This window comes from Crotalus tigris, unplaced genomic scaffold (genome assembly GCF_016545835.1).
Source record: "Crotalus tigris isolate CLP2741 ecotype Arizona unplaced genomic scaffold, ASM1654583v1 scf7180000017628.32516253702:7417878, whole genome shotgun sequence".
NCBI lineage: Eukaryota > Metazoa > Chordata > Lepidosauria > Squamata > Viperidae > Crotalus > Crotalus tigris.
Genome location: NW_024096523.1, coordinates 6,207,328 through 6,230,999, shown reverse-complemented (window position 1 = coordinate 6,230,999; position 23,672 = coordinate 6,207,328). Strand labels below are relative to the sequence as shown.

Here is a 23,672-nt window from a genome sequence, read left to right as displayed (position 1 = left end):
GGCAGCAGATGATGCTGTGAGGTGCGGTGGAGGACGTGGCCACCATGGCGCTGCAGGGCTGCCTGGGCGATCTGCGGCGTGCCATGGATGGCTCTGAGGGTGGGAGGGATGAGGACAGAGCAGGGCGGGAGCGGGCGGGCGGAGTGGGGGTGGGCTGGTTTTTGGGCACTTGGTCTCTAAAAGGTTCACCATCACTGCCCTATATCATTCCAGACAAGTAGCTGTCCAATCTAAAAAAAAAATTAAAGCTAACAGTAAAGTGTGTTTCAATTTTTTTTTTCAAGGTTTATATCTTTTTCGCTCCCCTTCTTTAAAAAAGAAATTCCTTCTTCCACCATTATATTTACATCAAATCTGGGCAAATCTCTTTCCTATCTTCCTTTAATAGTGTGTGGGAATGACCTTGAGATGGGGGAAGAGATGCTGCCTAGGGAAGAATCAGATAAGAGGGCGCATAGCCCACAGATGTATAGTGGGCAGAATAAGATGTTCAAGAGGGATCCTCCCTACGTTATGAGGCCATAAAGTTAACAGCCAAAGAACTGCATATTCAGACTAGCTAGATTCTGTTAAGGTAGCATTACAGTACAGTAAAATTAGCTTAACTGGTCATGTTTCCTGACTATTCTATCTTGTAAGCCTGACATCTCCTGTCTCTGCCAGCCCTGTTTTCCAGGTTTTCCCCATAGCCTCTGCAACCCTGGAGCTAGCTAAGAGATCTAAAGTGTAAGGCAAGCTGCTGTATGCTGCCACACAAAAATGAGACATGAGTAATGGGGAAGCAAACGTCAACCAAGTCAAATGAAAAGCCAAGTGAGTTGCTGCTCTCACCCAGGAAGCCCCCAAGAGGGTTAGAGACACAAACAGATTCTTGTTCAAAAGGGATTTTTTGCAAGCAAAAATCCTTCCAACAGTGAATCTTCCTAGGAAGACAACCAGCAGCCTCCTTAGCATGTTGTACAATGTCTGCCAGTGCTAGCGTTCATTTCATATCAGAGGCAGGTCCCAAAAATCACAGTTCAGAGTCACCAAGTGATTTCTTATTCAAGGAAGTCTGTGGAGACAGAGGGTATCAAAAACAGACAGCTACAGTTATATGGTCAAATCATCATCTTAAATTTCTTTCGGCCATCACCATCCCATAACAGTCCACAAATTGTCTTAATCCCAATGAAAAGCTGGGCTGGAGGTAATCCTTGACATATGACAAAAACTGAGCCCCAAATTTCTATTGCTAAGCCAGACAATTAGTGAGTTTTGCTCCATGACTTTTTTTGCCACAGTTGTTAAGTGAATCACTGCAGTTGTTAAATGAATCATGTGGTCTTTAAGTGAATCTGGCTTCCTACATTGACTTTGCTTTATTGGAAGCCAGCTGGGAAGATCACAAATGGTGATCACATGACCCAGGACAGTGCAACCATCATAAATACATGGCAGATACGAAGCACACAGATTCTGATCACATGATGGCTGTAAGTGTGAGTCATAAATCATAAGTCACTTTTTCCCATTCACTTCAAACAATCACTAAACTAATGGTTGTAAGTTGAGGACTACCTATATTTTTTTTTTCTAAGCAGAAAACAGGCATGGAAAATTACCTTGCAACCGGCTTCCCTTCAGCAGCTGTCTCCTGCATACATTTACTCAGCAAAAACCTAACCTTCAAGTGCTAAGTAAATCAATGCACCATGCAGCTGGTAATGTTTAATTGCGGACAAGGAGAAACTGGGTTTGGTTTGTTCTTTACTAATGGGAGAACAGGATGTTACAAGCAGAGACAAGCGTCCTCATTTTCACCCAGGAAATTCTGATCAGGGCAAGAAACATCAGTACAATCTCTGCTCAGAGACATATAGGATGAATGGTGAACATAGGAGTGAGCAGGCAGAGCGCAGCTTATAAGGCAGTGGTTCTCAACCTTTCTAATGCCATGACCCCATAATACAGTTCCCCATGTTGTGGTGACCCCCAAGTGGGTGTGGCCACCAATAAGAGGGAGTAGGACAGCTAGGGAAAAGGGAACAAAATGGTGGACAGCATGGTTTGGCGACCCCCATGAAATGGTCGTTCAACCCCAAATGGGGTCCCGACCCACAGGTTGAGAACCACTGTTATAAGGTAAGATAACCTTTATTGTCATTTTTTTACTGTGGGCACAACGACACACATCAAAAATGAAATTTAGTTGCCCACTCTCAAAGTGAAACACATACATGACACACACCTAAGCATACTATGTACAACATATGTATAGACCCACATCCCTACATATACATAACAAATAAATATTAAATATTGTCCATCTTGAGTATATTAATGGAAGGAGGAAGCTTGAGAGTTCGCAAGGTTAATGCTGTATGAAATAAAACTGTGGCTGAATCTGGATGTTCTGCTACGGATACCACGAAGCCTCCTCCCAGAAGGTAACAAGGAAAACAGGTTGTGAAGAGGATGTGTAGTGTCCCAGATAATCTTATGGACCCTGCTCAAGCAGCCCTTCTGTGCTATGTCCTGGATGGGAGGGAGGGAACTGCCAATGATCTTTTCGGCCATTCTCATATGAGATCTGTTCTGTTCTTTGCATTGATAAGGCATTGAAACGAGGCAGGAGTAACAACAGATGCTTCTTTATTTCAGCTTTAACAGAACAACACAAAATGGCTCTGCTCCCTTTTATACCTTCTGCAGGGAACAGCGTCAGCCAATAAATGCAATGTTTTTTCCCACTCTGCACATGCTCAACAGGCTGGAGACAGCCTGTCTGGCCCGGGCAGGTCACATGGTCTGCCCAGGTCTCACTGCAGCTTCCTGCACCTGCTCTGTTAATCACAGGCCCAGGACATAACAAGATCTGTTTCATTTTCTTGCTTTACTAGAGCTTAAAACTCAGAAGCAGGTACAAAAGTCACTTATTTTATATATATAGAAAGGCCTTATCTATTTATTTATTATTCTGTGCTGAAGTTTGCATTGCAAGTAGTCCTCCACTGATGACCATAAGAGAGCCTGCTTTTACGGTTGTAATTCATGATGGTTGTAATGCAGGTCATCACGTGATGGACCTGATTTTACAATTTTATTTTGCAGCAATTGTTAGGCCTGGAGTCTAAAACATATGAAGAATGGTTGCAGGAACTGAGTATGGCTAGTCTAGAGAAAAAAAGGACTAGGGGGGACATGATAGCAATATTCCAGTATTTGAGAAGCTGCCACAAAGAAGAGGGGGGTCAACTTATTTTCCAAAGCACCTGAAGGCAGGACAAGAAACAATGGATGGAAACTAATCAAGGAGAGAACCAACCTGGAATTAAGGAGACATTTCCTGACAGTAAGAACAATTAACCAGTGGAACAGCTTGCCTTCAGAAGCTGTGGGTGCTCCATCACTGGAGGCTTTTAAGAAAAGACTGGACAGCCACCTGTCTGAAATGGTATAGGGTCTCCTGCTTGAGCCCAAGTCCTGGTTGGGCTAGAAGATCTCCAAGATCCCTTTCAGCACTATTCTGATTGAAGTCACTATGACTTCATAGTGGATCCACAGTTATTAAACAAACCCATTGTTTGCTATGAAGTGTTTTTTTCTCAAAACCTAGAAGTAAATGCCAGGTTTCGGCAAAATCATCATAAATTGTAGTCATGTGACCTCGGGATGCTGTAGTCATAAATGCGGGCTGGTTGCTGAGCACTCGCAATGCAGTCATGTGACCATGGGGGAATTGGCTGTCAGAACCAGATAATAAACCTTTTGGGGAGGGGGTTCCGCTGTAAATGAATGGTTGATAAACTGCTATGCCACTAAGTCAAGGACTATATGCTGTTGTTTTTTAATCCAGCTTCTGAGATCCACAATGGAAGGTGGTCATATAACAATATAGAGACATTAGCAACGAAGCTGGAGCTAATTTTGTTCCCTAGTTTTCACTCATGCAATTTGGGAGAAGGATATTTATAGAGCAAAAAAAGAAAAGAAAAAAAATAAGAAAAAGAATAGCGGGAAAATGGAAAAGAAAGAAAGCAAATATAAAAGGGGCGTTGTCTTACTTGAATGCCTTTTCTCAGCATGAGAAATGTAGAATCCATGAATGAGTTGTTTAAGTCCTCTAGCCCAATCAGACCAAACAATCAAAGTTGCCATGCCCCATCAGGGTCTGACCATGCCCCAGTTTCAAAAGGGCGAAGCTAATGATTGTGTGACGTGATGGCTCCCAAATTGCTGACACTAACCTAACTGCTAATAAAAAATAAGGGAGGGAGTGGATTCTACGTTCCTCATGCTGAGAAAAGGCGTTCAAGTAAGACAACGCCCCTTCTCCAGCATGTAGGGAATGTAGAATCCACAAATGGGATATACCAAAGCCCTTATGATCCCATGGGTGGGAAGCAGGTTGGTTAAGTGTCAGTGCTGAAATGGACCACTTGTTGTAAAACGCGACGGCCAAAGGCGGCCTCTGCAGAAGCAAACTTGTCGAGCTTGTAGTGGCGAATGAATGGTGAAGGGGATAACCACGTAGCCGCCTTACAGATGTCCTCTATGGATGCCTGAATTTGCCATGCCGCCGACATGGAAGCGCTATGAATAGAATGCGCTGTCAGGCGACTTGGGACAGGTAAAGAGGAAGCCTGATAAGATTGAGCGATACAGGCCTTGATCCACCTGGCTATAGTAGAGGAGGAAACCTTCTGTCCCTTAGAAGCCATGTGGAAAGATACAAATAACACCTCAGATTTGCGAAAAGGAGCTGTCCTCTTAATGTATTGATGTAGCGCCCTACGTACGTCTAGAAAGTGCCACTGCTTCTCTAGTGCATGAGAAGGATTGGGGCAAAAGTTAGGTAGTACAATTTCCTGAGCCCGGTGAAACAGAGTATTCACCTTGGGAATGAATGATGAATCTAACCTCAGCACCACCCTGTCCTGGTGGAAAGCACACAGGTCTTCCCTAACCGAAAGAGCCGCTAGCTCAGACACACGCCTTGCCGACGTGATAGCTACCAGAAAAGCCACCTTATGAGACAAAATGCAAAGAGGTTCAAAGGGAGATCTTGTGAGAGCCTGTAGAACACGAGGCAGTTCCCAAAATGGATACCTGTGTACTACCGGAGGTCTGGTGTTGGAGACCCCTTTCATAAAGGACCGAACTCTGGGATGATGAGACAACGGAGAGGAGTTGGCACAAGTGAACACCGTAGAAAGAGTGGCCACCTGCCTACGTAAGGTATTGGGCACTAAATTCTTATTCGCTCCATCCATGAGGTACTCAAGAATCACTGGAATAGTGACAGAGGATATAGATAAACCCTTACGGGTATACCAGTCACAGAAGTTCCACCAAGTGGCATCATAAATTCGGTTTGTTGCTGGCCGTCTAGAAGCTGAATCATAGATATCACTCTTGAAGAGTAAGATCCCCGCATCAGGAACTGGCATTCAGATGCCAAACAGCTAGTTGTAGCCACTGCGGATCCAGGTGTCATATGGCCCCTTGCGTTAGAATTATCGTCTCTGGAGGAATATGCCAAGGGGGAGCTACGGCGAGGTTCACGAGATCCGCGAACCATGGACGCCTCAGCCAATGCGGGGCCACAAAAAGTAGCTCCGCCCATTCCTGTAACAGCTTCCTGATGACAGCCGGAATCAAGGGAAGAGGGGGGAATACATACAGAAGGCCCGCCGGCTAAGGACTACAGAGGGCGTCCGTTCCCTCCGAACCCTGAGATGGATACCGTGATAGAAAGCGGGGAAGCTGGGCGTTCGCCAGGGATGCAAACAGATCGAATTTGGGCTGACCGAAACGGTGAGTAATCTCCCGGAATAGACGGGGATGCAGACGCCACTCTGAATGATCTATCATGGATCAACTCAGAAAATCTGTCTGGCGGTTCTCCTCCCCTGATATATGTTCCGCCTTTAGGGACAACAGGTTCCGTTCCACCCATGACCCCAGATGCTGGGCTTCGGACATTAAAACCCAAGATCGAGTGCCACCCTGTCTGTTGATATGGGCCTTTGCCGCCACGTTGTCTGTCAAAACCAGCACGTTGCAGCCCACTACCTTTTTGTGGAAATGGTGAAGAGCCAGGTGTATGGCTCTGAGTTCTAACCAATTTATGTTTTTCTTGAGATCCCGTTGAGACCACTGCCCCTGGGCGAATAGAGGGTGTAAATGCACCCCCCATCCAAACAGACTGGTGTCCGTGGTCAATGTAACTCGAGCCAGTTCTGTGAACAGGGACCCTTTGGACAATGCTGGGGACAACCACCAGAGAAGGGATATGAGTGTCCGTGCTGGGGCACAGACCTTCTGTGGAAAACAGGCCACACCTCGTTTCTGGTAAGGGAATAGAAACCACTGTAGTTGTCTCTTGTGAAGTCTGGCCCAAGGCACTATGGAAATGCATGAGATCAGTTTTCCCAACAGTTGTGACAGTAGAAGTAAGGTCACTCTTTTTTCCTTGTGCACCTTGGTGACCATCGTGCGAATGCTGACCTGACGCTCTTGAGACAGGAAAACTTTGCACTGACTGGTATCTATTATTGCGCCCAGATGGAGCAATCGGTTTGTTGGGGTTAAATGACTCTTTTGAAAGCTGACCATAAAGCCATGATCCTGGAGCGTCCTGATCGTCAGTGTCACGTCTGATTGAGCGTTCAGTACCGAGGATGACTGGATTAGGATATCGTCCAAGTAACACTGAATGCGGACCGGTACCAACCTGAGCTTGGCAGCGAGGACTGCCAGGATTTTGGTGAAAAACCTTGGAGCTGATGATAGGCCGAATGGCAAGGCCTTGTACTGATAGTGATGGTTGGAATACCTGAATCTGAGAAACCGTCTGTGACCTGGATGTATGGGAATGTGTAGGTAAGCTTCTGTCAGATCTATGGATGTGAGAAAGTCCCCCGGCCGAATGCTGCCTAAGATGGAATGAAGAGTTTGCATTTTGAATTTGTGGTAAACTAGGAAGGAATTTAGGGCCTTGAGATCTAGGATCGCCCTCCATCCTCCCGAGGCTTTTGGCACCACAAATAGGATGGAGTAAAAATCTAGTCCCCACTGATCTGATGATACCTGCTCTATTGCCTCTATGCTTAGCAGACGATGAATGGCCTCCTCCATGAGACCCTTCTTTACGGGATTTCGCGATAGGGGACAAGAAATGAAGCGCCGGGGGGAGGGTTAGGAATTCCAGAGACAGACCGTCTCTCATGGTGGTGAGGACCCAGGTGTCCGTGGTGGTGCTTTCCCATTTGTGGAAGTAAAGTGTCAGTCTTCCTCCTATGGGGAGGAATCCTCCTCAAGTCACTTAGACTTTCAGAAAGGACGACCTCCTCTGCCACGAAAGGGCCACTTAGCCTGGAATTGTGGCTTTGGCTTGTCTCTGTAGCCGGACCGGTCCGAGGAGCGGTCCGGCCCCACTTGAAAGGACCAATACCCGCTCCAGGAAGTTCGGTCTGAGCCAGACTTAAATGACTGACGCTGATTATATGGTGAAAAGTGTCTGCCCGTCTTTTTGGCAATGTGAGATATTACTTTCAGCTTTTCCTTATTTTCAATCAGGTAAGGCTTAAGAGCCTCCCCCAAAAGGCGGCCCTTTTGATATGGTGCTGCTGCCACTCTCCATTTGTGCCTGGTGTCGGCCTTCCAATTTTTAAGCCAGAACAACCGACGTGCGGCCATGTTGGAAGCTATGGCCCGAGCCAAATATCTGGCCGCCTGCAGAGACACATCCGCCATGTATTCCAGTGTGGCCCTCAACTTAGTGACGTCCTGGTGCACCCTTACCTCGTCTGGGGATATCCTAGCCTGCAATTCCCGGAGCCAGATTAGTGAGATTCTGGCGAAAAAGGAGTTAGACATTGAAGCTCTTATAGCCCAAGCCGATGCCTGATAAGTTCTGCAGAGTGAAATCTCAGATTTCTTGTCCTCAGCTTTGAGGGCCTCCAACATATCTCCTGGAATTTTGGTGTCTAACAGAATGGGAGCGAGAGCCTCATCTACTCCCAGAACTTCAAGGACATCATTAAGGGAATGGACCGTGTCCAAAAGCTTACGGTCTATTCCCCCAAGAGCAGAGAAGGTTCCAGGAGATCCCCATTGATCCTGAATGGATTTTAAAAACATAGGGGGACAAGGAATCTGTAGGTTCTTGGTGACCGGTTCTAAGAACAGCGGATCAGAACTCTGTCCAGAGTCCTGATCAGCTGTTTGTGGTTTCACCGGTTCAATCTTACCAGTGACGTAAGCCTTGCGCAAGAGAGAATGAAAGGAATTTGGATTGAACACCCCTACCATGGGAGTGGTCTCCGCCTGAGTGTCTTCCTCATCCGACCACATGCCTTCTTCAGGGACCTGCGCGGAATATTCTGATACCTCGCTCCCCTCAGATTGGGGTGGAGAACCGTGATCTGAGATTGCATGCTCTCTGGGATGCGAAGTTTCCGTGGACATAGGGGGTCTTGATGGCCCTGGAGCCGGAATGGCCCTTCCTGAAGCCATCATTGCCTGTGCCACGCCTGTGAGATCATGGCCTGAAGCTGGGCAGTGAAAGAAGAAAACTCAGGGGCCCGAAGGCCGCCACCATCGGAGTGAAGGAAGCCGATGGAATTTGAGGAGGGGGACCTGTAGAAACCCCCCCCCCTTGAGACTTACATGTCACGGAGGACGGCCCAGGTTCAGTAACCGGCAGTGGATCTTGGATCTGCAATCTCAAATCTTGGTCAAAAACAGACAGATGGTCCCAATCATATCCAAGCAAGGAATTCTGATCCAGAGTTTGCTCAGGTGACCAAGCCTGAGGAAAAGGGGGAGGGCGATGGTCCCCTGATGTGGATGCAATAGGGGAAGTGAAGACAGGTTGTGTCTCCACTGCTCGTTGCTGAGCTTTAGAGAATTGTTGTTCCAGCGCCCTGTGTCTGCTATCTGCTTGCTTGTCAACTGCCTTAGAGGTCCGCTTGACCTTGGCTTTTGCGGGTGCATCCTGAATGGGTGACTTTCATTTTGCATTTCCACTGGAGGTGGAAGCCTGTGGAATGGTGTTATCTGCCATATTGAAATACAGAAGACAGGTTTCACCAGGAGATCCCTGGATCCGTCCTGGTCTGCAGGAGATAAGGCTACAGCCCACCTAGGTGGTACAGGCCTACACGGGGGTCTGTGAGGTCCGGCCCGCCGTCAAGCATGGAGTCACCTGTGCGATATAAGCCACACTCAATCCAGGGAGCTGTCCTCTCCCCTTCAATTGTTCAGGCCCACTTGTGATAACAAGGCAACTGGGCCAATCTTACCCAATTAATGTTGAATATTTATTTATATTATTTTTTTAGTTATTATTTTATTTTTTTAAACCCCCATGCCTCACTTAGTGGCAGCTCGGACAGTGACTGCCAGTCCACCAGCTGCAGACAGTGGAAACAGGCAAGGCAACCCGAAGTCCAATCTATTGTCCTCTGATGCTTATGGAGAACAGACAAGCAAAGTCTTATGGAATCAGATTTAGCAGATAATACCAGTAGAATTTACAAGAAACGCTGGAGGAATGACCCAAAATGGCCTGCTAACCATGAGGTATTCAAAATGGTGTCTTGCCAGAAAGAAAGAAGAGGAAAGCCAAGAATATCTGACCAGTAGGGGGGACAATAGGAGCCCCTGTTCCCCCTACGTGAGGTTATTCCTCGAAAGGAGCAATTTAAGTGGGCTCACAGGAACTGAAATCAGGTAATCAAGTCCCTTTTTATTTTTTTTTTAACCGAGTGCAATCGTGTGGCAGTTCAAAATGGCAGCCGTGACGATCCGCACTAGCCTGTAAGCTCTGGGAGGGGAAAAAAACCCAACTTTTTCTCACAAATAGAACAGAGAAGATCCAAAAGAAAACATCCCAAAAATTGTGTGCAATTTTTAAGAAATAACACTGACCAAAGACAAAGTAAGAGATCACGTATAGGGAATAAAAATGGCGACCGCGAGGATCGTATCAACAAAAAAACCCCAATGGAAACAAGTTCCCCTAAGGGAAGAAACAAGCAGAGAAATGAAATAAGCGTGTTGAGGTGATGGTGGGGGGGTGGGATCGCCGCGCTTTGTGCAAAACAGCAATCGCGACAATCAGCTGGCTGCTGGTAAGGGATTGCCTAGCAGGGAGATTGAATGGGAAGGAAAAAGAAGAGGAGAAACTAGTGCAGCTCTGAGCCCAGAGCTGAACTATTCCCCACAAACAGACAAATTGAAGAATCCACAAATGGAAATAAAATACCTGACTAAGTCTAATTTAGGAGCCAAATATCCACATCTCTTCAGGGCTGAGACCAAATGAAAACTGGGGCATGGTCAGACCCTGAAGAGGTGTGGCAACTTTGATTGTTTGGTCTGATTGGGCTAGAGGACTTAAACAACCCATTCGTGGATTCTACATTCCCTACATGCTGGAGAAAAGCAGCTTTCTATCCTTTTACAATGGTTTTAAGTACAATTTTAAACTGACCTCTCTCTATAAGCCATGCCGTGACTCTCTTCCTTCTACAATCAATTCTCTCTAATCATCAAAACCATAAATGCTAAGTCTATTTTTTTTCCAAGAATTCATTTTCAGCTGAAGGACTAAGCTCTTTTTCAAATACTACCATTATAATTCTGGTTATTGCAAACCATCTCGCAATGAGATTTGGATGGGAAAATTCAACTTGCTTTTACTCAAATCAGAAAGCGCCATCAGACATATGATCCCCTTCACTGACCCTGGTGCCTTCCAGATATTTGGGATGACAACTGCCATCAGCCACTTGCAGGCTGGACCATCAGCAGATGTCACAACTGTGTGGCACAATTGTGAAAGTGGAACTACTTTCAAGGATGGGGACTTCCTCAAATTACAGCCATTCATTTAGCAACTGTTTGAAGTTATAACAAACAGTTATAGTCTTCAAATTACAGCCATTCATTTAGCAACTGTTTGAAGTTATAACAGCACTGAAAAAAATGACTTACAACTGGTCCTCATACTTATTGCAACAGCATCACAATCACGATCAAAATTCAAGCACTTGGTAACCAGCATATATTTACATCAGTTGCAGCATCCTGGGGTCATGTGATCACTATCTGCAACTTTCCAAGCCGACTTCCAACAATTAGAATAGAATAGAGCTGGAAGGACCTTGGAGGTCTTCTAGTCCAGCCCCCTGCTTAAACAGAAGAACCTACACCATCTCAGACAGATGAATGTCTAGCCTCTTCTTAAAAATCTCCAGTGATGGAACGCCCATGATTTCTGGTGGCAAGCTGTTCCACTGATTGATTGTCCTCACTGTCAGGAAGTTTCTCATTAATTCCAGGTTGCTTCCCCCCTTGATCAGTTTCCAACCATTGTTTCTCATCTTTCCCTCTGGTGCTTTGGTGAACAACCTGGCCCCCTCTGCCTTGTGGCAGCCCCTCAGATACTGGAACACTGCTATTATGTCTCCCCTATTTCTTCTTTTCTTTAAAGTCAATTAACTTAGTAATTCAGTTAACAACTGCAGCAATTTGCTTAACAACTGTGGCAAAAAAGTCATACAATCAGGTATGACTCACTTAACAACAGCCTTGCTTAGCAACAGAAAATCTGGTCCCCACTATGATTGTAAATCAAGGACTACTTGTCTATTTTATTCATATGCAGCAATACTTCTTAAATGTTTTTCTCTCAGGACCCTTTCCCACTTTTAAGAAATTATATGGGGGACTTCAAAGAGTGTTTGTTTCTATGGATTATATTTATCAATATTTACTTTACTGAAAATTAAAATTGATGCATTTGCTGGTACAACCACTTCTCGTGATTGTTTGATGGGATTTTAATGTTGTATTATTATTTTTCAACATAGGTTAGCAAACAATATTGATTTTGCGGACCACTGAGAGAGACCCAGAGGAGTCCTTGGACAAGATTTTGAGAAACATTGACCTACTCTACATTCTGGAAAAATGTAGTTTCCAAAGTCTTTCCAAAGAGGGCACACACATTTTAATAAATAAATATTTGCTCTTTGGTATAGGAACTGCCTCACATAGAGGGATGCATAAACTGGTCCCTGGTAAACAATATTCTTATCCCTCCAAGTTTAGCAATAGCAATAGCACTTAGACTTTATATACTGCCCCATAATGCTTTACAGCACTCTGAGTGGTTTACAAATGTCAGCATATTGCCCCCAACAATCTGGGTCTTTATTTTACCAGCCTGGGAAAGATGGAAAGCTTGAGCCGGTCAGGTGAACTTCAGGCTGTGGGCAGAGTTTGCCTGCAATACTGCATTCTAACCACTATGTCACTACAGCTCTCATAAGCTCTTATATAAGCTCTTATAAATGTTTTAATCATCTGGTTTTTTTAAAAAAAATCCCCATCTGTTTATTTTTGCAGGCTTTTCTAATTTACAGAGCTTTCCTATGCAATTTCCCCTAATAAATGTCCTTCTTAATGGAAATTTCTCAATAAAGGTATATTATCCCAATTTCTTTGATATATTCATTGCCACCTAAATTTCCTTTTAAATGTTTACTACAAAGGAAAATGTGATAAAAATTAACATAAATGCCCTGGAATAAGCTCTTTAAAATACTCTGCTTAATAATGTATTTTCAGAAAAGTGTGATCTTCTTCAAATGCATCTTCTAATAAAAGGGGGGGAGGCTGCAGATTTTTAATTGCAAAAAAAGACATTATGTAGCAGATCCCAAATGACACTGATTTGAATGCCAAGGTAGAGGGATTCAGCTACACTTAGATGCATGTTGGAAATTATTGTCTTGCCACATACCTCACTGATAGATGACCTAAAACTTTCCTGAATTATGATACAAAGAAGAATGTTTTTTCCCCAAGAGTGGGAAATATCCCAAGGCAGTCCCAAATCATGACACCACCACCTCCAAGCTTGATAGCTGGTGCAAGGTTCTGGTTGTGAATGCAGTGTTTGTTTTCTCCTAGAGATAACTGTTTATTATAGCCTGAAACCTTCCATTTTTATTTGTTTGTCTATTGCCTGGAGCAATGTTTCTCAGTCTCAGCAACTTTAAGATGTATGGCTTCAACTCCCAGAATTCCCCAATGTTTTCCAACCTCATGCTGGCTTAAACTTGCTGAGGTTGAGAAACACTGGGCTAGAAGATCATTCAGGTGTTTCTGGTAATATCAATATTTTTCTTTGTGAGCAGTGGAATCTGCCTTGTTACTCTCCCAGGAGTCTCAGTTTTTTCCTGTGCTGTTTGGATGAGTCATGAACTTTAGATGGTGACCCGGCCCTGCAGATCCCTGGATGATGTTGTCTGGTTCTTCATGACCTCCTTTTATACATTGCTCTTGGAGTGATTTTGACAGGTTAACCACTTTGGGGGAAATACAACTCTTCAATAGACTGAGCTTTAGAACTGCCTTTATAACCTTTTTCATCCTAATAGGCATCAATGACTTTTTAATGGAAGGCTTCAGGTATTTCTTTTGAGTAGGGCGTAACAAGCTCCTTGACTTCTGAATGGTGAGAACTTCCTTTGGATGCATTTAGCCAAAGTCTGGGACATCTGTGTATGGTTACTTAAGGAAGGGTTTTCACAACTGGTATAGATGATCCCTTTAACTGAATGGACTGAGCTAAAGGCAGGATAGGGAGAGCCAATTACTTTTTCACACTGGTGACCTAAATAACAGAATAGAATAACAGCATTGGAAGGGACCTTGGAGGTCTTCTAGTCCAATCCCCCACACCCCACACCCTTGCTCAGGCAGGAAATCTTATACCATTTCACACAAATCGTTGTCCAACCTCTTCTTTAAAACTTCGTGTTGGAGCACCCACAACTTCTGGAAGCATGTTGTTCCACTGATTAACTGTTCTCACTGTCATGAAATTTCTTACTTCTAGAGCCATCCTTTGCTTCTTGCCCTGCCTTCAGGTGCTTTGGAGAATAGCTTGATTCCTTTTTCTATGTGGCAGCCTCTGAGATATTGGAACACTGCTATCATGTCATCCCCAGTCTTTCTTTTCAGTAAACTAGATATACCCAATTCCAGCAACCAGTATATTGGATGATTTTGTTCATGGAATTAAAAAGAAAAAGCAAGACCAAACATTAATGTTAGTTGTTCCCTCAGATCAGTGGTGGGATTCAAATATGTGAGTAACCTTTCTCTGTGTGGATGCCACTTTCGGAAGTCCATTTGGGCTACCAGTTCTGCCGAAATGGTGCAAACCGGCTGAATCTCACCACTGCCTCAGATTCTTTTTAATATTAGGAATCAACTGAAGCTCTGACAGCATTCAGCAACACAGATATGCCAGAATCCGGGGGGGGGGGAGAGGGAAGAAGGACATATTTGTTCACAAAAATGTAATCCATAGAAATCTATTGTCTGTGGATTGAAATACCCAATTGAGAAAAACTAACATTTCTGACACTTCACTCCAGCTCTTAATGCACAATGAAAGGTCAGGAGAGAAGCACATGCAGACACAGTCTTTTGAAAGCCACCCACATAGACTAATTCAATTACCCAACCACAGCATTCAGCTTTGCAACCAGCACTTAGTTATTATGTCAAGAGTGTTTATTCAGCTAATTACACAGGAAGTTACAACTTCTTTGAGAACAGAGATGCAGCTGATTCCCCACCCCTGCCTTTTCCCCACGATGACCCTCGAAACCTGATACAACAACCAAAAAGTAAAAACTTCATGGGGCACCCAAATTGGTTCCTTCTGTGTTGCTGGAACCTGTTTTCTCTTGCCAAGGATGAGCGAGACTACAGCTGGATGGGCAGGCATGGACTCCATTCTAAGTAAGATAAGCAGCCTTTCAACTGAACTTAACAAGGGAAGTATAAATAGGCTGTAATAAGCAATCAGAGTGCTGATGTGTACTGTCACTGAGCCTGTAAAACAGAGATTCCACTAGAAACTTTAGTTATGATCAAATAACATGCTCAATCTCTTAACCACATTCTTATGTTTCTGGATCTACAGAATATATTGACCAATGATTCAGCCCAACGATTCCATTCAAATAAGAAGCATTGCCACCAAAGGAAAAAGTTTCAGAACCATGCCTTAATTCAAAAAAGAATGCCAACTATTACACTATACTTGCTTAAGCAACATCCACAATTTAGAGAGTCAATAGAAGGTTCTAAAGACTGGAGGGGCAGAAAACATTTACATCTATTGTCTCAACTGTGGGAGCCCACACAAGTAATAGAGATGATAAGCTACAGCCCCTCTGCCTAATTTCCATCACCTTGTGCATGCCTGGCTGAGGAATTCTGGGAGTTGAAGTCCACGAGTCTTAAAGTTGCCAAGGTTGGATAGCCCTGATTTAGACCATCCCTTGAGACTTCTGTCTTTCCATAAGCAGGAGGCTGGACAAGGAAAATATTGGGAGAGAAGAGGAAGAGACAAGAAAAGACAGAAAAGCAAAAAAGAACTGCCCACTTAGACCCTCTGGCTAGCTACTGCCATCAGCTCACTTTCCACTAGCAGTTTCTGATGGGTGATTCCAGGGGAGAACAAAGGAACTCTCCCATTTTTGCAGTAACTAAACTTATCCAGTCTGCCTTCTATTGGCTCTTCATGCCCCACCCTGCCTAAAATCAATCTCCCCCTTTGCTAATATTTCCCCCTTTTTCCCTCTTCACTCAGAGGGCAGCCAGGCATGGTTCTATTGGGGAACAATGAGAAGACAAACCTTTTTCACTGGAAAAACCCCTCTGGCAAGCTGTTTTTGCAACGCTGCAGTGGGAAGGAGGTAATACCATAGAAAAAGTTCTCCCAATTATTCATGCGAGGCTACAAATTGTTGAAAGGTGGCTCCAACAGTCCCAGCTTGGATTGAGTTGTGCAGAAACATGTGCTGTGTTTGGTGGTGGTGGTGACAGCAGCAACATTATATGCTATTGAAGTCCTCTGGTTAGGCCGACATAAACCACAAGCCACAAAAAGAAGTAGTAATACTGAGTATATCAGACTTTCTTGCACACAATCACTATGGTATGTTGGAAGACAGAACCACCAGTAGGTTTATTGTAGCTGCTGGGATGTTTCCTTATCCCAGTATTGATGTGGCAGAATCTGGGAGTTGGTGTGTGGATGTGTGGGTGTGTGAAAAGGGAGATGACTTTAGAGTCCTTGCATAGCAGGAACAATGTAGATCTTACCTGCCCCAGAATCCATAAACCCTTATCTAGTAGTTCCCAAGAGAATGCAGTCAGCCCGGGGAGATTCTTGTAAATAGGCATGCAACAATAAAGAAGTAACTTTGATCAGCTAACAGTGTCATTCTGGTTCCTTGTGCCTGACAATTGTTTAGGCATTTGTTCTTGAGGCATACATGTTGGAGGTTCAAAGCCCTCTTGAATAGGGAGACAGAGTTTTGCTAACAATGGCTCTGTTCACCTTCCTTTTTCACTGGATGGCTTAAATTCTCTTTCCTGGACTTGCACAATGTGTCAACCTGTAAACTCACCAACAGGCCTAGGTTCACACAATTGGCTAAGCCACCCAAAGCTAACTAAAGCTAAATCAATCTGAGCTGAGCAGGTTGAGAAAATGCAGCTGCTTGGGTTTTAACTAACTTAGTTAAATGTGATGTGATCTGCGTACACCATCAGGGCTTCAGAAGTTGCATCCAATATTTTGCTTCCGGAGCAGCAAAAAAGGATGCAAAGATGAATGTGCTCATGTAAATAAGGAGAAGGGAATCAGAAGATGACTAAAGAGTTAAATACAACACTCAAGCAAAAATGAAGCACAAGTGGGCTACTGTTCTCCACAGGCTCTGTGTATCCCTGAGATTGTCAGAATCCAATTATATTTCATTTCTAGTTATTGACTATGGAAAACCCCATTTTTGCTCTCTCTGGATTCTGTCATACTTCGGAGAGGAAGGGGGATGAGCAAAGGGGTTTTATGGCTCTCACTTCCTTCATTAAAACTTCAAAGGGACTTAATGTGGATCTCACCAAGAGGACTGACCATAACAATATGGCCATCAGCTTTCATCTACTACTCTCTGAAATCTCCCTTCTGCCGGCTGTGAGGAAAACGGGGTGGAAATGTAACACCTGGGATTGTCGCTGGAAGGACGGTGGGGTGGGGGCTGCTTTGGAACACTTAAAACTTTGAATGGTAGGGGTTGGCCCCTCAGATCCTGTCTAGAATGTCTGCAACCATCTTCTCTTAATAAAGATGCCTGTTGGAAGAGATATTCCAAGAGTTCTGTCTTCTTAAGATGGGGGTGGGTCCTTAGAGAGATGATCTATTGTTCATAGACGTTCATGTCAATCAGCAATAGCCAAGCAAAGAAACGCAATGGAAGTTCCTATATTCCATTACCTTTCCAGGAGGTTATAGGAAATTTGTGTTAGTCTATGGTAGTAAAAAAAAAATCAGAAGTCTGGCAGCATCATTTTCAACTCACCAATTTTATTTAAAGGCATAAGCTTTCATGAGCTGCAACTCCCTTCATCAGATGCAGGAAATCTTGTGCCTTTTAACAATAGTTGTTGGTCAGAAAAGGTGCTCCTGAGTTCCTCCTGATTTCTTTCCAGCAGGGAGAGTTTTAAATTGAATCCCAGCTGTGTTGTGAAATGTTAGCATCCCATTCTGCTTTTAAGTGGATAGATGCCCATTTGCTGAACAGGACTTTTTTTTCTTCACTTTTAAATCTTTAGATGGTACTTTAGATATTGGACAGCTGGGAAATGAGGTTTTATTCTGAAAAAAATCATCTCCAAGAGCCCTAGCAATGTTACTTTCATTTTCTTTCCTTTACTATGGGTAGTTCTTGACTTACAACCACTTGTTCAGTGAACATTCCAAGTTACAATGACACTGAAAAACGTGACTTATGACCAGTCCTCAAATTACAACCATCGCGGTATCCCCATGGTTACACAATCAAAATTTAGACTCTTGGCAACAGGCACATAGTATTTACAATGGTTGCAGCATCCCAGGCTCATGTAGTCACCATTTGCAGCCTTCCCAGCTAGCATCTGAGAAGCAAAGTCAATGGAGGAAACCAGATTCACTTAACAACAGCATGATTCATTTAACAACTGCAGTGATTGACTTAACAACCTTGGCAAAAAAAGGTTGTAAATCTAGGTGCAACTCACTTAACAACTGCCTTGCTTAGCAACAGAAATTCTGGTCTCCATTGTCATCATAAGTCGGGGGCTATCTGTACCATAAAACTCAGTCTCTCTCTCTCTCTCTCTCTCTCTCACACACACACACACACACACACACACACATACACACCAGTGGTGGGATTCAAATATGTGAACAACCAGTTCTCTGTGTGGATGCTGCTTCCAGAAGTCCATTCAGAGCCTGGGAAACAAAAATTAGCTACCGGGTCTCCGAACTGGTACAAACTGGTATATATTTGATACTATGTATGTGTATACGTATATATATGTATGTCCTCTGGAATTTCTGCACCCAATCCCACACAGGATCTAAAAAGAACAAAATCCCACTAGCTATAAGCACAACATGTCGACCAGTCTGTTTCCATTCTCCTCCACATGAGGGCTTTTAAAAAGAGAGCACGTCCACCAAAGCTTGTTTACAAGCCAAGAAAAGATCATTGGCTTAATGGAACACCTTCCAACGTTAGCAGGGAAAAGACGATGACTCAATTCTATACTGCATTCCAAAAAGAATAAATGTCTACATACATACATACATACATACATACATACATACATACATATATACGTAGCTATGTATACACATGTATATATGTATATATATGTATGCATGTATCTAGTTATTGTGTGTGCGTGTTTGTATGTTTGTGTGAATATGTGGATGTGTGGGTGTGTGGATGCGTGCAGTGTGTGTGTGTGTGCCCTTTTGTCAACCAAAGTGATAATTAACACTATTCAGCAGATCTGAGTTGTGCTGGATGGCAGCCAGGTGCTGTAAAACCAGCCTCCTGCTTTCAAACCGGATTTCTTTGCCGACTGCAAGGATGCAAACTTGAAATAAACTAATTAAGACCAGCCTAGCATCTGTTTTTGGTATAGCCACCTCCTGCTCTTTCTTTTAACAAGCAGAATTAACAGACACTCAGAGCTAACCTACAGAGATAGAGTTGATAGGTGAGGACAAATACTTGAGGGATTATCAACTACAAAGGTAGTATTTTAAATATCATTCCTGGCTGCCACCAGAGAGTGGGACTAGATTTATCTGAAGCTACAGATGGACTTAGACTAAACATTAGAGAAACATATTTGGAGAAAAAGCTGTTCGACAAAGGCGCCAATTGCTTTGAACAAACAGGGTTTGGAAAGCTTCCCCAAGGGATGTTCTGTATTCTGAAGTTCTTTCATGAAATACAGAGTTGTATTAGATGTCCTACTAGACACCAAATATCTCTATAATGCCTAGATTGGAAGAATTCTCTTGCAGCAATAACCACAGCTATAGAGACATGTTAAGAGGAGAGAACTATGTTAGTGCAGGAGATGACCATGCTAAGCCTGAGGGTGGGGTCAAACACATCATCAGTCTGAAGTCTCTGCAACCCCAAAGGAGACCTAAACCTAGCCCCTCTTGAAGTCCATTGACTCTTATTTGGCATCAATTTGCATTGTCAATCAGATTCTTGTATATAGATTGCATGGAATAAAATTGCAGTGCTTTTGAACTCCATCCTGGCTCCTGATTTCTTGCACATGACAGTTAATCCATGGTAATAAAAAATCAGTAGGTCTCTGATAGCACTTCTTCCAACTAACTACAGCATAAGCTTTCATCAGCTGCATGTCTCTACATCAGATGCATAGAATGTCTTGACTGATGTAGGATTTAGACTGGAATAAGGGGGATGATACAGGTTAGATAGATTATGCTATCAATTAACAATTGGGAGCCAGTTTGGTTTACTATTTAAGACACCAGGCTAGAAACCAGGTGACTGGTGAGTTCTAGTCGCATCTTAGGCATGAAAGCCAAGAAAGTGTCTTCAGGACTATCTCATAAGGTTGTTGTTAAGGAAAAAATAGGAAGAAGAGGGAGTATTGGCCTTATAAAAATAATGAAGGTGAGTAAAAATAAGCAAACAAACAATTGAAATATGTGAAAAACCGGACTTCTGGTTCCGGATCACGGCATCCCTAGTCGCACGAGACTCGTCTCCTCGTCGGCTAGTTTTCCCTCCGCCAATAGACCCTTATGCAGGTTGAAAGTTGCCCTGGAGGGTGCGACTTCTGTCGACGAGGCTTCGCTCGGCTACGGAGGAGCGGCGGCTCCTCCAGCTGTCCGAGCCATCTCTGAGGGCCGATGGAGGAGGAGGATCGGCCAGTAAAATGGCCGATCACCCAGCTGCTTCAAACTGCAAGTCAAAGAACATTTAAGCGTTGAGAACCCCCATGGTGAATCCGGTTGAGACTTTTTCTTGGCTCCTCTCTTTACTCTATTTTACTTCTTTTTTGCCTGTAAGAGTTTTGTTGGACTACTTCCCTGTCTTGAAAAAGCAGCTTCTACATGTTTGGGAAGAAAGGCGTTGAACAAAAGAATAGAATAAAACTTTAATAAAAATATTTTATTTTCATTTGTTTTTGAGGTACAGAAAAAACTCTTTCTTAAGAGCTGTACTATTACTTTATGCTTGAAGATTATTTCTTTTTTCACATCATATTTTAAAAGATAGAAAAAAGGGGGGGGGAAATGGTGTCTGGAAAAGATTTTTTTTAATCTATTGAGGACATCTATTGGCAAAAACCTAATATTGCAACCTCTGGTTATTCTTTGGAGATGGAATAGACCTGACCTTCAAATTCTTTCAAGAGAAAAGATAAACTGATGTAGCAGTGGGAATTGTGGGGGTGGATACTGCTCAACGTTTACTAAATACAGCCTCCACAAAAAAGGAAAAAAGAGACGCTTTTCAATTACTATCAATATGGAGAAAGCTCAGTTACAATTAAACTGCAAACTTATATTGGAAAAGATTTATGAGGCTACTGCAGAAATATGTGCTACAATAAAAGAGTTTACTACAGAATTAAGAACCAGAAGTTCCACTTCAAACCTTCAAACTGATTTCAGACTATACCTGACCATTCTACAAATAAAAACTTACTAGGAGAGGAAACAACTGAGATAAAAGAGGCTTTACTTTATAAACATATCATTTACAGTTTTGAGGATCAGAAGAACCAAAGATTAAGATTTGAAACTTTAAAGCAACAAAGCTTTAAGGATGAGAGAAACAGAGGCCTAATACAGAGGATGGGATTCCTATCACTTCAAAGGGCACTGCAAGCAATAAAGAGAGATCTATCGGTTGAAAGGGAAGCTTGGTTATGGAAACCTGCCTGGCATAGAAAGAAAGCCAGAATAAGACTGAAAAGAGAAATTTAAAATGATGTGTAATGGATTTAAAAGGCACTCTTGATTTATGGACTGTTTTAAGGACTAAGATTCAGACTTAGAAATAAGAAAAAAAATAGGGGGGTGATTATTAGAACAGATATCTTAAAATAGATTAAGAATGTAATTGGTGGAATAATAGATTTATTTTGATGAAAATTATTATCTATTGGAATGGAAAAAAATGTGTTTTTTAGATCTGGATTGTTTTAATAACCAACGGAGTGTTTTAAATTAGTGGTTGATGTTTTTGTATGAAAATCTAGATGTGATAAGGCATGATAATCAATTGGATGAAATTTGAAATTTGCTTAATGAACTGAAATGATTTAAAGCTTAATATTATTTTGTTGCTTTAATTGTATAATAGATTAAAGGTAATCTAGAATATTAAGAATGTATTTTTTAGAACGATAGGTTTATTTGTATGAAAATTATTATGTAATGGAATGAAGAAAATTGAAGAGATGTTTTAGATTTGGATTGAATTAATAATTAATTGAGATAATTTAATAAGATGATGGGTTTGTTTGATGACATGGATGTTAGTAGTTATGAGAATTAACTGGATATAATTTGAATTCTGTCTAATGAATTGAAATGATTTAAGGTCTGACATTATTCTGTCAGCTTAAAGAGACTGATCAATTGATGGATTAGATATGTATAGGATAGATCAATATTTTATTTTAAATAGGGGATATTAGTGGAAGAAGAAATAAATAAGATTTATGATAAAATTAAGGAACTAGAATATATTTGGAAGGGATATCTGAATTGATAATGTTTTTATTTAAAGTTAATTTGAGTACAGTATTTTAAATTTGTAAAGCTTAAAAACAGGTCCAGGTGGAATAAATTTAAGCTAGAATTGGATTATTTTAAATATACTATGCTATTTGAGGGAAAAAAGAGCGTTGTCTTACCTGAACGCTTTTTCTCATCAGGATGGTATAGAATCCATTCATTGGGTAATTTAATCCCTTCTGCTCAGACTAAGAACAAAAAAACTTTGCCACGCCTCCTTCTGGGTGTGACTTCCCAGTTTTTTCGAGGCGAAGCATCCAGACGCAAGGCTCCTAACAAATACATGCATGCCTAGACTAACACTAACAGGGTGGGTGTGGATTCTACACCATCCTGATGAGAAAAAGCATTCAGGTAAGACAATGCTCTTTTCTCCATCAGAATGGATGTAGAATCCACTCATTGGGACATACCAAAGCTACTCATGTCCCCACAGGGAGGGAAGTCTAGGCTTGTGTCCCTTGAGAACCAACCACCTGCTGTAGGACTCTCCTTCCGAAAGCAGCCTCCGCTGCTGCAAACTGATCTATTCTGTAATGTTTTATGAATGAGGAGGGAGAGGACCATGTCGCTGCCCTGCAAATCTCCTCAAGTGATGCTTGGGCAGACCAGGCCGCCGAGGCAGCAGCACTACGTGTAGAGTGAGCTGTAATATGTGAAGGGACTGGAAGGGACTGAGAAATATAAGCCCTGGAAATACACGCCCTAATCCACCGACCAATAGTAGAGGAAGAGCCCTTCCGACCCATGGTAGAGGGCTGAAAGGACATGAATAATGCCTCAGATTTCCTGAAGACCGAGGTTCGTTTAATGTAATGGCGCAGGGCCCTGCGCACGTCCAAGGTATGCCACCGTCTTTCCAGATGGTGGGAAGGGTTGGGACAGAAGTTAGGAAGGACTAGGTCCTGAGAACGATGAAACCCTGTATTGACCTTAGGAATGAATGCAGGATCCAGCCTGAGGACCACTCTGTCCTCATGGAATGTGCATAAGTCCTCCCTGACCGATAAGGCAGCCAATTCTGAAATTCTCCTGGCTGACGTGATGGCCACTAGGAAGGCCACCTTCAGTGTAAGGAAGTGAAAGGAGCAAGTGCTCAGAGGTTCGAATGGAGGAGAAACTAAGGCCTGTAACACCCTGGACAGGTCCCAGGATGGGTAACGATGAACTATAGGTGTCCCTACATTGGCCGCGCCCTTGAGAAAGGCACTAACTGCTGGATGTTGAGACAGGGAAACTTGGTTGTCACAGGTGAGGACCGTCGACAAGGCAGCTAACTGCCGACGTATGGTACTGGTTGAGAGACCTCTAGTTAACCCCTCAAGTAAGAAGTCCAATATGTCTGGAATGGTGACAGCAAGCGGCGAAAGTCGCTTTTTGGTACACCAAGAGCAGAAACCTCTCCAAGTGGCGTCATAGATTCTGTTGGTCGAAGGACGCCGCGAGG

At 43.1% G+C, this 23,672-nt stretch overlaps 1 protein-coding gene across 2 annotated transcripts in view; it reads right to left on the bottom strand.

Annotated features, from left to right (window-relative positions):
• The window catches only part of PTPRU (protein tyrosine phosphatase receptor type U), a 691,901-nt gene that overhangs the window by 595,442 nt on the left and 72,787 nt on the right, over nucleotides 1-23,672 (bottom strand). The gene's annotated exons all lie outside the window — the stretch shown is intronic.